General features: G+C 33.0%; 1 protein-coding gene and 1 long non-coding RNA gene across 2 annotated transcripts in view; one reads left to right on the plus strand and one right to left on the minus strand.

Moving 5' to 3' along the window:
* Nucleotides 1-14138, plus strand: part of LOC6031031 (heparan sulfate 2-O-sulfotransferase pipe) — a 283006-nt gene that overhangs the window by 9171 nt on the left and 259697 nt on the right. The window lies entirely within an intron of this gene.
* On the minus strand, nucleotides 1687-4333 carry LOC119770230. Its single transcript, XR_005278726.1, has 3 exons — nucleotides 3809-4333; nucleotides 3629-3754; nucleotides 1687-2027 (listed from the first exon to the last, which is right to left on the minus strand). It is a non-coding gene; the product is annotated as an uncharacterized LOC119770230 (long non-coding RNA).

Below are 14138 nucleotides of genomic sequence, written 5' to 3' on the forward strand. Positions count from 1 at the left end.
GCTTGTGGGATAGACTGGACATGGCGGCACAGAGGAAGGGCAAAGCTCCTCTCAATCAACCATGGAACAAGAACTGAAAGACGTCGTCTTGGTTTGTTCGAACCGAAAAGCCCTCGGAAAAACTGAACGCTTGATTGATTCATAGATGATTCAATACTATCCGCTTCGTTCAAGTCAGCCAGTGGGAAAAAAAGGAATCATTCGAACAAGTTCCTCCTTCTTCTTCCTTTTTGGCAAATCGGAAACATAAGGTAAATCCCCGGAAAACAAGTTTATCTTGATTCGGCGGTGGCTTTTCAGTTTGCGAATTGAAATATTTATCGTCGGGGAATAGAAGCAAGCAAGAAGAAGAAAACATCCAGAGCATAATGCTTGTTTACTGTCTTTGGCAAAAGTCGTCGTTGAAGTCGTCATTGCGAGGGAAAAGTTATCGTAATGGAAAGCGATAACGGGAAATAGCACAGCTCTCTTGGAATTGATGCTACAAATCGAGCTAGTCGAGGAAGACGGGCGGTCATCCCGGCAGGTTTTTTTTTTTTGACGCAGGCAGAGTCGTCCGAGTGGATGCTGAATGAGTGGGTTCTAAACAGTGACAGCGATGAGTCTTATCCGGCGAAAGCTCGTGGTGGTGATTTGGGGAAGCTTTATGCGTCAGTTTTAAGAAAGCTCGTTTCTTTTGAGTTGAGGATTGTGAATGCTATTGTTGGAGTTCATTTTGTCATTCAAATGGGACAATGTTTGAATTTTTTTTATTTGCAAAATGTACTTCTTATAACTATTAATCTCAAGCAGCGAATTCAATTCTAGGCTCTCCATTATTTTTATATATACTGTTAAGGTTACTGATGAGAATCACATCCAAAAAATAAGAAAAAGGTAAGGGAGCTGCACAATTTTGTGTTGCATAAATTGTCATTGAAAAACAAATATTTTTTAAATAATATGAATTCTTTCTAGTATTGTAATTACTCTTAGCTTTAAGAAAAATGTAATTATAAAAGCCGACTTGGCCCTAAGCAGGTCCCAGTACCTAAAAGGACCTAATAAAAATAATTTTATGAAGAAAAAAAAATCTTTCTAGCATCTTAGGACAATATTTGATCACCTTTTACTTATTTTGTTGGTTTTGTACTGATGTTTAGCGGTAAAAATGAAAATCGCAATTAAATTACTTCTAAAAATGCCTATTGATTTGTCACAATATGAATGAAACAAGAATGAAATGTCATGCACAATAAGCATTAAGTTAGTTGTTTTGTAATTTTTATATTTCACAATTTCAAAAGTTTATTTAGAAAAATACAGAGCAATGAAAAATAAAAAAACAAAGAACATCACAATAAAACAAATGTTTTGTGTAAATTTTAATATGTACACGGAACAAAATCCGGTTTGCGGAATCGCAAACTTTGCTTCCGATTAGCTCTACCAATCGCAAACCTCCGTTTACACCTGTCAGCAGGAAGCATTGCTTCCAATATCGCAAACGGTGATTTTCGATATCGCAAACGTAACGCCGTAACGCATGCCTGCCAAAAGTACGCAGCACGCAGCCACTACAATATTTATTGTTTTGAATTGACCGTTGCTTTTCTAATTTTGGATGGAAATAAGAAGAAGAAGAGGTATCAATGTTTTTATTTATTTATTCAAAATTAAAAACAAAATCTAAGCAATTGTGTGAGTGGTTCACTACGGAATTTTGATTCTATCAGTTGTCGATTGTTCTTATCTGGTCGTCCTGGATGTCCGCGGGGCTGCAGGTTACTACTGGGCGTCGGTGCCGCCGTTGGCATGTTACTCCCCGTGACGCGAGTCCCGTAGGCAGTAGGAGAAGGTGGCGTGGCCGAAATGCACTCGTTGCTGCTTTACTTGCCAAAGTCTTTGTGGCCTGCACCGCGGCAACTATGTTTTCGGTAATGATTGTACAGGTCCTTCTCATGCTCGGTGACCTCGGCGGCGGGGCCACCCGGATAGAGGCTGACCGGTGCAGCGTGCTCGGGTCGTCGATGTGGGTGAGCCGTAGACTGCGAAAGAGAACACCAAATTAAATTTCAATATTATAGTTTCTCGACTTTTCTAGAATAAAAAAAGAACTTTGAAATTCTAACATTTTTATTGAAAAAAAAACGGAATTGGGCCCTATTTAATCTTACAGTATCAATTCTCTAAAATTCTCAAAAGCTCTCTAAAATTCTCTAAAATTCTCAAAATTTTTCAAAAATTCTCAAAAATTCTCAAAAAATCTCTAAAATACTCTAAAATTCTCACAAGTTCTTAAAAAATTCTCAAAAATTCTCAAATTTTTTCAAAAATTCTCAAAAATTCTCGAAAATTCTCAAAAATTCTAAAAAATTCTCAAAATTTTCAAAAAATCTCAAAAATTTAAAAAATTCTCCAAAAATTCTCCAAATTCTCAAAATTTTTCCAAAATTTTCCAAAATACCAAAAGTTCTCAAAAATTCTCTAAAATTCACAAAAATTATCAAAAAATTTCAAAAATTCTCAAAATTATTCAAAAATTCTCCAAAATTCTCAAAAAATCTCAAAAATTCTCAAAAAATCTCAAAAATTCTCTAAATTTCTCCACATTTTCAAAAATTCTTAAAAATTCTCAAAAATTTTCAAAAATTCTTCAAAATTCTCCAAAATTTTCAAAAATTTTCAAAAATTCTAAAAAATTCTTTAAAAATTCTAACAAATTCTAAGATAAATCTCAAAAATCCTAAGTAATCCCCAAAAATTCTCAACAATTCTCAAAAATTCTTGAAAATTCTCCAAATTCTCGAAAAATTTCAAAAATTCTCCAAAATTCTCCTAAACTATCCAAAATTCTCAAAATTCTCAAAAATTCTTTAAAATTCTCATAAAATCTGAAAAATTCAAAAAAAATCAAAAAAATCTCAAAAATTCTCAAAAATTCTCCAAAATTCTCCAAAATTCTCCAAAATTCTCCAAAATTCTCAAAAATTCTCAAAAAGTCTCAAAAAATTCTAAAATTCTAAAATTCTAAAATTCTAAAATTCTAAAATTCTAAAATTCTAAAATTCTAAAATTCTAAAATTCTAAAATTCTAAAATTCTAATATTCTAAAATTCTTAAATTCTAAAATTCTAAAATTCTAAAATTCTAAAAATTCTGAAATTATAAAATTTTAATATTAGAAAATTATAAATTTCTACTCCAGTACAGCTTTTGGTCAGCTGGCAAAACTGTAGAGATGAACAATGCAAAATACCTTTTTTAGTCAATGGAAAGCTCACCAAAATGTTTCAGCCAATTCAAAAATATAACAAAACATTAATTCATTCCCGGTTTTCAAGGAATATTGTTAATTTTATTTTTAGGAGTTTAATATTTATTTACTTAGTTTGAGCTTCTACTTATTTAATCATTATTTTTACAAGCTTTCAAAAGTTTCAATTTTATTTTCAAAGATGGTAACTTTTCACGCAAACATTGTCCACATGGTTGGTGAAGGGCATGCAATTTTCTATGAAAATGTCCACATTTTTCCAGGCAACTGTTCACCAATTAAAACAAATCAAATACCGGGGTTCTACTGTATTAATTGTTATCGTTAACTCACCAGCGCCCTGGAAAGCGTTTTCGCCAATTTTGAAATTACCTCAATCACATCCGCTTTCACCAAAAATCGTGGCTAAGAGTTGTTCCAGAACCAGGTGCTCTAACTTTATCTCGAGTGCTAAGCTGTAGGTCTGTGCTGGTTCCTCCCGGGTATCGGGTGATTGCACTGGAATAACGAACAAATTAGTTTTGCACTTTTTCTATTGATTTGATTAGTTACCGAAATCGGTTAATTGATGGAGTCGGGGCGCGATCCGGTTCTAAACGACGCGGATACGGGCAAAGCACTACAACCGACGTAAATACTGTAGATTTTGGGACATTCCGTATGCAGATCCATCACTGCCGGAGGCCAACTTGCCGTTTGGGCTCTTTTCCGTTACTCACAAATTTCAAAGCAGCCATTTAGCGAAAGATCTGCTCCAGGTTATCACGGAATCTCAAACAGCCGCTGACGACAACTTTCTGCTTGTTCGACCGGAACACACTCTCTCACTTTCCGGGAAAGCCACCAGCAGTCTTTGGGCCAACGGGAACCTGATCCAGGTCCTGCAAACTAATCTGCTTCTGACTTGGGGCAAACGAAACACGATAAAAAGTTCAAGCGATTCGTCCCGGTCGTGCTAACTGAGAGGTACATTTTGGTTCTTAAAACAGTTGTAGATTCCGTGATTTCCAGGAGCAAATCCATCCGAGGGTCTTCTTCCGGCCAGTTGGCAGTTAAACTACTGCTCCGGAACGCGAATCGGTGCTGCTCGTTTTCTTTTGGGTTTTTGTTTATAAAAAAAATTACAGCGCGAGACCAGCTGATTTTGACACCTGACAGTGTAACGCGTTGGCTGCGGCAGACAGCTCAAAATTAAATGCTGCAAACTTGGTGTGTGCGGTTTCGCAAACATTTTGCTTCAGTATCGAAAACAATTCTTTCAATATCGCAAACTTATTTCATGATTTCGAAAACAAAGAATGTTTGCGATCTCATCGCGAATATTTTTCGGATCCGCCGACCGGATTTTGTTCCGTGTAAGTATATCAATTCCATAGGGAATCGGTTTAATCCGACCCTCTCCGATTTCATCTCATACATTGTAGCTCGTCCAATTTCCCAAAAGTTTGCCTTTGACTCAATCACATTGCTCGTAAATAAAAACAGAAACTTTTGTTCAGTGTAGTTCAGCGGATGGTGGTTACCAGGATAGTAAATTAGCTTACAGCAATAATAAAACGAGTTATATTTAAATGTGGTCAGAGGCAAACTTATGGGAAATTGAACGAGCTTTCCAGTGAAAATATTTTCAAGACTGAACATTCAAATTTCAGCTATACAAATTGCCAAAACATGGCCAAATCCTCTGTTTTTTTCAGCACAAGGATTGGACTTAGGAAAATGGTCAATATGGAGACTTTTATGGAAAATTGTCTGGAGAGTGTTCTCAAGTTAGGGTTTTGATTTTTTTTCGTTTAGAGCCCTTTTCTTAAAAAAAAATAAAAATAGTTCTGAGCAAATCTTTTAGATTTCGGTCATTCGTTTTTTTTGGTATTTTTAAATCAAACTGAAACTTAATTGGTGATTTTGGTATGCCCAAAGAAGCCATTTTGCATAATTAGTTTGTCCATATAATTTTCCATACCAATTTGGCAGCTGTCCATAAAAAAATAATGTATGAAAATTCAAAAATCTGTATCTTTTGAAGGAATCGAAGATCGATTTGGTGTCTTCGGCAAAGTTGTAGGTATGGAAATGGACTACACTGGAAAAAAATGATACACTGTAAAAAAATTTGGTGATTTTTTTATTTAACTTTTTGTTACTTAAACTTGATTTGCAAAAAAAACTTCTTTTTATTTTTTTTTATTTTTTGATATGTTTTAGAGAACATCAAATGCCAACTTTTCAGAAATTTCCAGGATGTTCAAAAAATCTTTGATCGAGTTATGAGTTTTTGAATCAATACAAAATTTTTCGCACAAATTTTTCATTTTTATTTTCCGATGTAAAATCAAATTTTAAATAAAAAAGTACTGTAGTGAAAATTTGATAAAGTGCCCCGTTTTCAAAACAAAGCCATTTTTAGGTAATTTTTTTGAAAATAGTCGCAGTTTTTCATTTTTCTAAACTACTGAACGTGTTTGCCTACATTTAAAAAAAAATATTTTTGAAAAGTTGAAAAAATTCTCTATATTTTGCTTTTTTGAACTTTGTTGAAACGACCTTTAGTTGCTGACAAATTGCCATGTAAAGGTTTAAAAACAAGAGAATTGATGTTTTCTAAGTCTCACCCAAACAACCCACCATTTCTAACGTCGATATCTCAGCAACTATTATAATATGTGTTATAATATGAAACTTTCGTGAAATTTTACGATCTTTTAAATTTAAAATAAAATTAAAAATGGCCAAACATTCAATATTATTAAAAAAATATTAAAATTAAAAAATAGTGTTTTTTGCAAATCAAGTTTTTGTGACTAAAAGTTAAATTTAAAATCAAAAAAAAAATTTACCTTGTATAATCGATCAAAAAATTCCTGCAAAAGATACAGATTTTTGATTTTTCAAAAATTAGTAATAAATTTAACTGAAATGATTTAAAATAATTTATTTCCGCGGAATTTTACATTTTAAAGTACGATTTAACATGATTTTTGTAATGCAATTCATGAATACTTTGAATCATTTTAAACATATAGTATGGTTTTGGTATTATTTTATATAGAAAATTGTCTTTGACAAATCAATCTTTTTTTTAAGAAATTGAACAATTTAAATCAATTTTGTACTTCTTAAAAAAGCTAATTTTTCCGAAATATATATCCGTGTTAAAAAAAAATCGACCGATTTAAATAAATATATATTTTTTATATTTACATATATTTATATATTTTTCATAGTTTCATTTTTTTTTGTACATTTTTCATAGTTTATTTTTATTTTAAACATATAGTATGGTTTTGGTATTATTTTATATAGAAAGTTGTCTTTGTCAAATCAATCGTTTTAAGAAATTGAACAATTTAAATCAATTTGGTATTGTTAAAAAAGCTCATTTTTCCGAAATATATATCCGTGTTGAAAAAAAAAATCGACCGATTTAAATAAATATATATTTTTCATATTTACATATATTTATATATTTTTCATATTAACATATATTTTTTATACATTTTTCATAGTTTATTTTTATATGATTTTGATGTGCCCATACACAAAAATAGTGGTCTTTATTAAAATGTTTTATAATTGACAGTTAAATTTGACTTCTAAAGGAATCTTTGAAAATGTTATGCGCCAATTTGGTATAATTTGAATTTTAAATCTCGTTTGGACAATCAAAAGTTATATTTCCCTTATTCTTTGAAAAAAACAGCTTCATTCAAAACTATTGTTCAACTATATACTTGTAATATAGTAAGAAACGTGACGTCAATTTTTGAATTTTTGTTTAGACTTTTTGCTTCTGTTAAATTTTGAAATCACAGATTGAAACAAGAAAAAAAACTTAAGAACAAGAAAGTCCTTAACTTAAGAATTATCACAACGAGGGACTGGTCGATTGGTTGAACAGGTTTTTGATGACAATATCATAACTGAAGTATCACGGTATGAAATTAGATTTTTTATTTTATTTTAGACTAATTTTCTCCTTATGATTATACAAAAATATAGGCCAGTTTTGGATATTTTGATTTTGGGCCAGGCCTGAAAAATGTTGTTCAAAAAACATAACTCCTCGTCTCGTTTACAAAAATCAATCGAAATTAAAATCAATTTTATTGCATCACATAAAAGTGGATTTTGATAAAAATCCATTTTTAGTTGGTTATTTCAATTATAAGTTTTGAAATGAAATCAGCACGTGTCAAAACAAAATAAATCATAATATCAATTATTCCAAATTGGCCCACTAAATCAACTAAGATTGACAACATAATAACAAACCCAAACCAGTCCATTCTGCACGCCAATCCGTTCCGATTCCGTTCATTGACACTTTTCGCCCACTTTCGTGCCCTGTCTAATGCTAATCAGTCCAACCAACATGCCATCGTGGAAACACCAAAACAACGCTCAACCGTGTAGATCACCGCAAAAACCATACATCCATGTCCTGTCTGGCCCGTCTGTTTTCCTCGCTTCTGAGTTGCATAACTTAAGCCGGCCTTGCCAATAATCATCAAGTGTATCAACAGTCGATTACAAAATAACACTTTCGTTCGTGTGCAACAAAAAAAAAAGTGGTTCCCTCCGTCAGATCATTAACCCTTTCGCCGAGGTTCGCGTGGCTCCGCTGCTGCGCCAGGGGGAGAGAGAGAAAGATTTGGACGGACAAAAAGCCGGCACGGCTGTCGAGAGACTTCAATCAACAGGGCTTGCCTACCTTTTCTTTATATACAGGGAAAGCCCTCTGTTGCACATTTTTCAACTCTGTACCTACTACAATGCATACAGTGAGAAGTTAAAAAAAACATATCAGCTGGCAACCGAACAAAATAAAATACACGTGGAACAGACAGACGAACCTTCCCAATTTGGTCGGGGCACCATGAAATGTGGTCGCGGTTGTGTTATCTTGTGGCATCTGTTCCAAAAATTGGTACAAAATACAACAAAGCTGACTCAAATTGAAACAAATTGCCAATTTCGCCTCAAGTTAAGGGTTGAGGTCCTCCACCAGCAAATTGACTCATGGCAGCAAGACGATGTGGTTAAAAAAGCTAACCGATATTGCCCGTGGATATAAAACACCCAACAACAGCCCGCAAGAAAAACTGCACAAAATGCGATTTTTTGGCTTACTACTTTGCATTCTTCCCGTGCGCGTACGCTATCGCCCGTTTTGTTGTGTTTTGCTGGTTTGTTTGTTTTGCTTGTTTTATGTGCAGCTTTGTTGTTTGTTATTGTTTCTTACTCCAACGTTTCGCGGTTTTGCCCGCGTTGGCTGAATTTTATTTGGGTGTGAACTGGTTTTGCACACCGTTTTAATTTTTTTTTCAGAAACTGCTCTGCACTCCAAGTGTACTCATATAGCTAAAAAAGCATTGCAAATTACGGCATTCTGGTAACAGCATTAACCGGTATATCGGCGGTGCGAGGTCACACCCTGCCACAATCACTTTCTGACACGGGATAAAGGTTCTGAAAACGGGACCAGTCATAATTTCAGAAACTGGTTTGGTGCTTGTTGGCTAGATTACGTGATCCAGTTGAGCCTTTCAATTACGATTTCGACAAATTTTGTCACTTTTATGTTTTGATTCACTCTTTTTATTATATATTGCTCATTTGATCATTTGATCATTTGATCATTTGATCATTTGATCATTTGATCATTTGATCATTTGATCATTTGATCATTTGATCATTTGATCATTTGATCATTTGATCATTTGATCATTTGATCATTTGATCATTTGATCATTTGATCATTTGATCATTTGATCATTTGATCATTTGATCATTTGATCATTTGATCATTTGATCATTTGATCATTTGATCATTTGATCATTTGATCATTTGATCATTTGATCATTTGATCATTTGATCATTTGATCATTTGATCATTTGATCATTTGATCATTTGATCATTTGATCATTTGATCATTTGATCATTTGATCATTTGATCATTTGATCATTTGATCATTTGATTATTTGATCATTTGACCATTTGATCATTTGATCATTTGATCATAAAAATCAAATTCGTAATCGATTAAATCCCGCTCAAATTGTGCAATCGAACACGTGTGCTGCATCCGAAACCTAAACTACATAACCCACCATAATCCTCTAAAGAAGGCACATCCAGTAGCACAGACATCGATTAACCTCAAAACAAACGACGTAACGGTCGTTAAAGCCCACCGCACAGGTAAGATTCGAACGCTTTTCTCCGCAATTCGCGGCGGCGGTGGTGTCCATCATCATCGTGCATACGGTTTGGGCTATCAAAACAATTTGATCGCAGATTAGGCGGTTAAGGAGGAGCAGAAGGTGAGCGAATTCAATAAACTGTTTTTGTTTGAAGTTTTTTTTTTTCGTTGCCTTCGCGCCTGCCACGGCTTTTGACCAAGAGAGCTCTCAGGTATGAGCTCCCTTCGCCAAACTTTGAGTTCGAATTGATTAATATTTGATTTTTGTTCGAAGTTTAATTTTGTATTTATCAAAAAACCTACAAAAATCATCAAATAACAACAAGCAATTTCAACAACTTTGACCAAATGGGAAACAAAAGACTTTTCAATGACCTTTTTGTTCGCCATTGAGTAAGGTCAAGCGCATTTAGTGAATGAGCTCAGTGAGTGGAATGGTTGCATGTGCTCTCACTTTACCCTCTAGCGGTTCGATTTAGATGGATTTATTTGTTTTGTAGTGAAGGTTTTTTTATTTGTTTTTAGTCGTATGTTTTAACTAGTTAAGATCCGATAAAAATATTTTCAGACAAGTTTCATACGATTTTTTTCAAATGCTTATTAGTACTTAAACTATTTGTCCTCAAAAGTTCAACCAAAAATCTTTGCGTCCAAGTAAGCTAAATTCGGTTCAAATGACGATGATTTATGATTTAAAAAAAATTTTTCGTTATTTTTTCGTAAAATTTTGAATATTGGCTGGAACTATCCTGATGGCCAAATAAACAAAAGTGTCTTATTTTTTAGGCCAAGGTCCTTTTGACTCTATTTTTTGCCATTTAAAGTTTCAACAACTTTCATGTGGAATTACTGTACATGAATCTTTTTAAACACTTTTGATCCAATGTTAGGTGGCAGTGCGTGGCCGAATGGTTACGCTGTCCGCTTTGTAAGCGGATGATTCTGGGTTGGATTCCCATCTGCTGCAACCTTCCATCGGATGAGGAAGTAAAATGTCGGTCCCGGCCTTGGTTGTTGTTAGGCCGTTAAGTCATTCCAGGTGTAGGAGTCATCTCCATGCCATAAGTACAAACAACACACCAAACCAAGCCTACTCCGGTGGAATCGCTGGCGGCGGTTGGACTCGCAATCCAAAGGTCGTCAGTTCAAACACTGGGGTGGAAGGTTCTTTGGAGTAGAAAGAGGTTTGGGTGCTCTCCGAATTCAAGCCTTCGGACTCCTAGGTTCGCGCAGAAACTTGCAATAGAGACCACAAAAGACCCGGGGGTCGTTAATGTGGATGGTTTGATTGATTTTTTTTTGATTGATTGATCCAATGTTACTCTCTCTAAGGACAATGTGCATTTAAGTTAGAGTTCATGAAATTCCACAACATTTTGAGAAAATGTTGGTAAACTATTATAGAACAATCCTTCGTTAAAAGTTTTACAATATCATTTAAATTGATTTTGGTATTTAGAAATAACGGGAGGTGTAGCTTATTTTAACCCATAATCACTCCAATTGACGGTTTAGTTAAGTTTTAATAAATAATAACCTAGGAATTGTTTAGTATTTTTCATTTAACAAAGCACTTTATATCAGATAAACTCTTTCTGCAGCCTATTTGCTCTGTTGGTTGAATCTTCCAATCTTTTGCTTGCTTTCCAAACAAACAAAAAAATGCATATCAAGTGAGTACAGCAAACTTTTTGGTCACAATTTTATAATAGGAATTTTATTTACTTTTTTTGTCAAAAAAGTTTAAATTTTCAACCGAAATTTTAGTGCGAAAAAAAAGCAATCCACATTAACGACCCCCGGCTCTTTTTTGGGCTCTGTTGCAAGTTTCTCCTCATTTCTAGGCATCCGAAGGTTATGTGTGGTGAGTCACCCAAAACCACTTTTACGCACGAGGCCCTCTAAATTTTAGTGCAATCACACAGTAAAAAAATCATAGTTATATTACATCTAGAAGGGGTAATTTTTTGTCAGAAAAATGTGTGCTTTTACTTCTGAAAATGTGTAATTTTACCACTTTTCTGTTGTAATGCCACTTTTTCAGTCTAAATTGAGGTAAAATTACAACATAAAAGAGGTATTATTCAACGTTCCAAAATTACAGCTTCAAAATTTAAACAATTTTTGCTGTACAACTGAAATCAATTTGAAATACCCCTACGCTTACACAGTAAAAAATAATGTAATTTTGGAAGGTTAAATTTTGAAAGGTTGAATATTACCTCTTTGATGTTTTGATTTTATCTCAACTTTGACTGAAAAAGTGGCATTACACCAGAAATGTGGTAAAATTACACATTATCAGAGGTAAAATTATATATTATCAGAGGTCAAATTACACATTTCTTCTGACATAAAAGATGTACCACTTCCCAGATTAAATATTACCATGATATTCCTATTAAAATTATCATGCTGAGGTTAGTTCAAAAATCTTTTGAATTTATGTGGTTGTTTTGCAAAACATACTCTTCAAGTTTAACCTCTTATAAAAACTAATAACTGCATAGCGGCTGTACGGGTAATGCATTTTACAATGGTTTTTTGATTGATATGTTGAAATTTGGCTTGTGATTTCAACTATCATACTGTTGTATTTTTTTGCCAGTTTTTAACAGTTTTTTTTTGAAATTTTTATTCCTATTTTTCAATTGTGTGCTTTTCAAAGTATTTTTTATTTTATTTTATTGAGGTTTTGCAGCGCGACTGTGTGTCAAATGTAGGTGGCGCCAAAATGAGGTTACTTGCCAAAAATCGTATTCCTTTCTGCTGGACTGAAGAACAAAATCACTTATTTCTCATGATTCACTGCATCAATCCTAATGAAACTGGTTGCAAAAGACGAGAAAATTTTTTTGCTTTAAAATAATGTACATCAATTTTTGGGCGCGCAAAAATTTGTGACCTTTTTCTTTAAAAAACATGTTTTGAAATATGAAAAAATAAGTTTCCCCGTATTTATCAATGAAATAAACAGTTATATAGTTGATAACAGATGTGTTTAGGTAATACGTATATTTAACATTTTTTATTGATTTTTGACAAACTTTCTTGCCAAAAAGTCCAAATTACTATCTTTTTCTAAATTTACAGTTTTCTCATAGAAAAATCAAACAAATATTGGAAAGTTGTACACCAAATTGTTGGAAATAATTTTTCTCATCCGAATCCGACATAAGTTTTATAAAAATGTAGATTAAGAAGGAAAAAACACAATATTTTTTAAATCAAGCCTATCATTTCCAGAGGGCTTAATATTGAATGTAAGGCCCTTTTGAAATGCTAGTATTGATTAAAAAAATATCGTTTTTTGAAAATTTTCACGAATGCTTCTCATTTTCACATCGAAAATCGGACCAAAAGTTGCTCAGGTGGGTTGTTTCTGTGAGACTTCGAAAACATCGGATTGCCAATAGCAACTAAGAGTCGTATCAACAAAGTTTACGAATGCAAAATATAGAGATTTTTCTCAGAATTTCAACAATATTTTTTTCAGTGGTGTGCAAACATGGGCACAAATTTAATAAAATTAATCAATGTGACTATTTTCAAAAACGTTACCTCAAAATGGGTACAACTTGAAAACGGTGCACTTTACCAAAATTTCACTAAAGTTCACTTTCTGACTGCAAATTTGATTTTACATCGGAAAATGAGGTTGAAAATTTTTTGCGACCAATATTTTTTGAAAAAAATCTGTATTGATTTAAAAAATCATAACTCAGTCAAAGATTTTTTGCCCATTCTGGAAATTTCTGAAAAGGTGGCATTTGATGTCCTCTAAAACATATCAAAAAATAAAAAAAAGTTTAAATAGTGTTTTTTTGCAAATCAAGTTTTAGTGACAAAAAGTTAAATAAAAAACCACCAATATTTGTTTTACCGTGTATCATTTTTTTCCAGTGTAGTCCATATCCATACCTACAACTTTGCAAAAGACACCAAATCGATGAAAAAATACCTTCAAAAGATTCAGATTTTTGAATTTTAATACATTATTTTTGTATTAACTGCTGCCAAATTTGTATGGAAAATTATATTGACATACTAATGATGCAACATGGCTTCTTTGGGCATACCGAAGGCACCAAAAAAGTTTCAGCCGGTTTAAAAAATACGAAAATTAAAATTAAAGAAAAAAGACCGATTTCGTAGAGCATTGCTCATTTCTATTATTTGATAGCTATTCTTGGCTTATATGCAAAGTTTGAGAAGTTGATAAACCATACCGTTTCCTCCCGAGTGATGTCAAATGATTTGATTCCCATAACTTCACTGCCGGCTATGCTTTTTTTGCAACGTTAATTGCATTTTAAGATCAATCCAAAGCAAAAAAAGAAAAAAAATCATAAAATAACATTTATAATGAAACATTTTTTTTGAAGACCGCTAGCCACTTTGCTTGATTTGTGGAGTGAGGATTTGCAACATAATCCCATATTCTGGATGATTTCATGAACAGTTGCAAATGTTTTAGAGCTCATAAAGAAAAAGTTTGATAAAAACACAACAAAATATATTTTTTTAGTTTTTTTTTATTATGAAATTATTTATTATGAAATATCTATTATGAAATATCTAAAATGAATGTTTCCTTATAAATATTTTTGTAAACTTAGCAATTATTTCAAACCCATGAAAATTTTTCACACACCCCAGAGTTCTTCCAACAAACCT

The sequence above is a fragment of the Culex quinquefasciatus genome, chromosome 3 (assembly GCF_015732765.1).
Source record: "Culex quinquefasciatus strain JHB chromosome 3, VPISU_Cqui_1.0_pri_paternal, whole genome shotgun sequence".
NCBI classification, from domain to species: domain Eukaryota; kingdom Metazoa; phylum Arthropoda; class Insecta; order Diptera; family Culicidae; genus Culex; species Culex quinquefasciatus.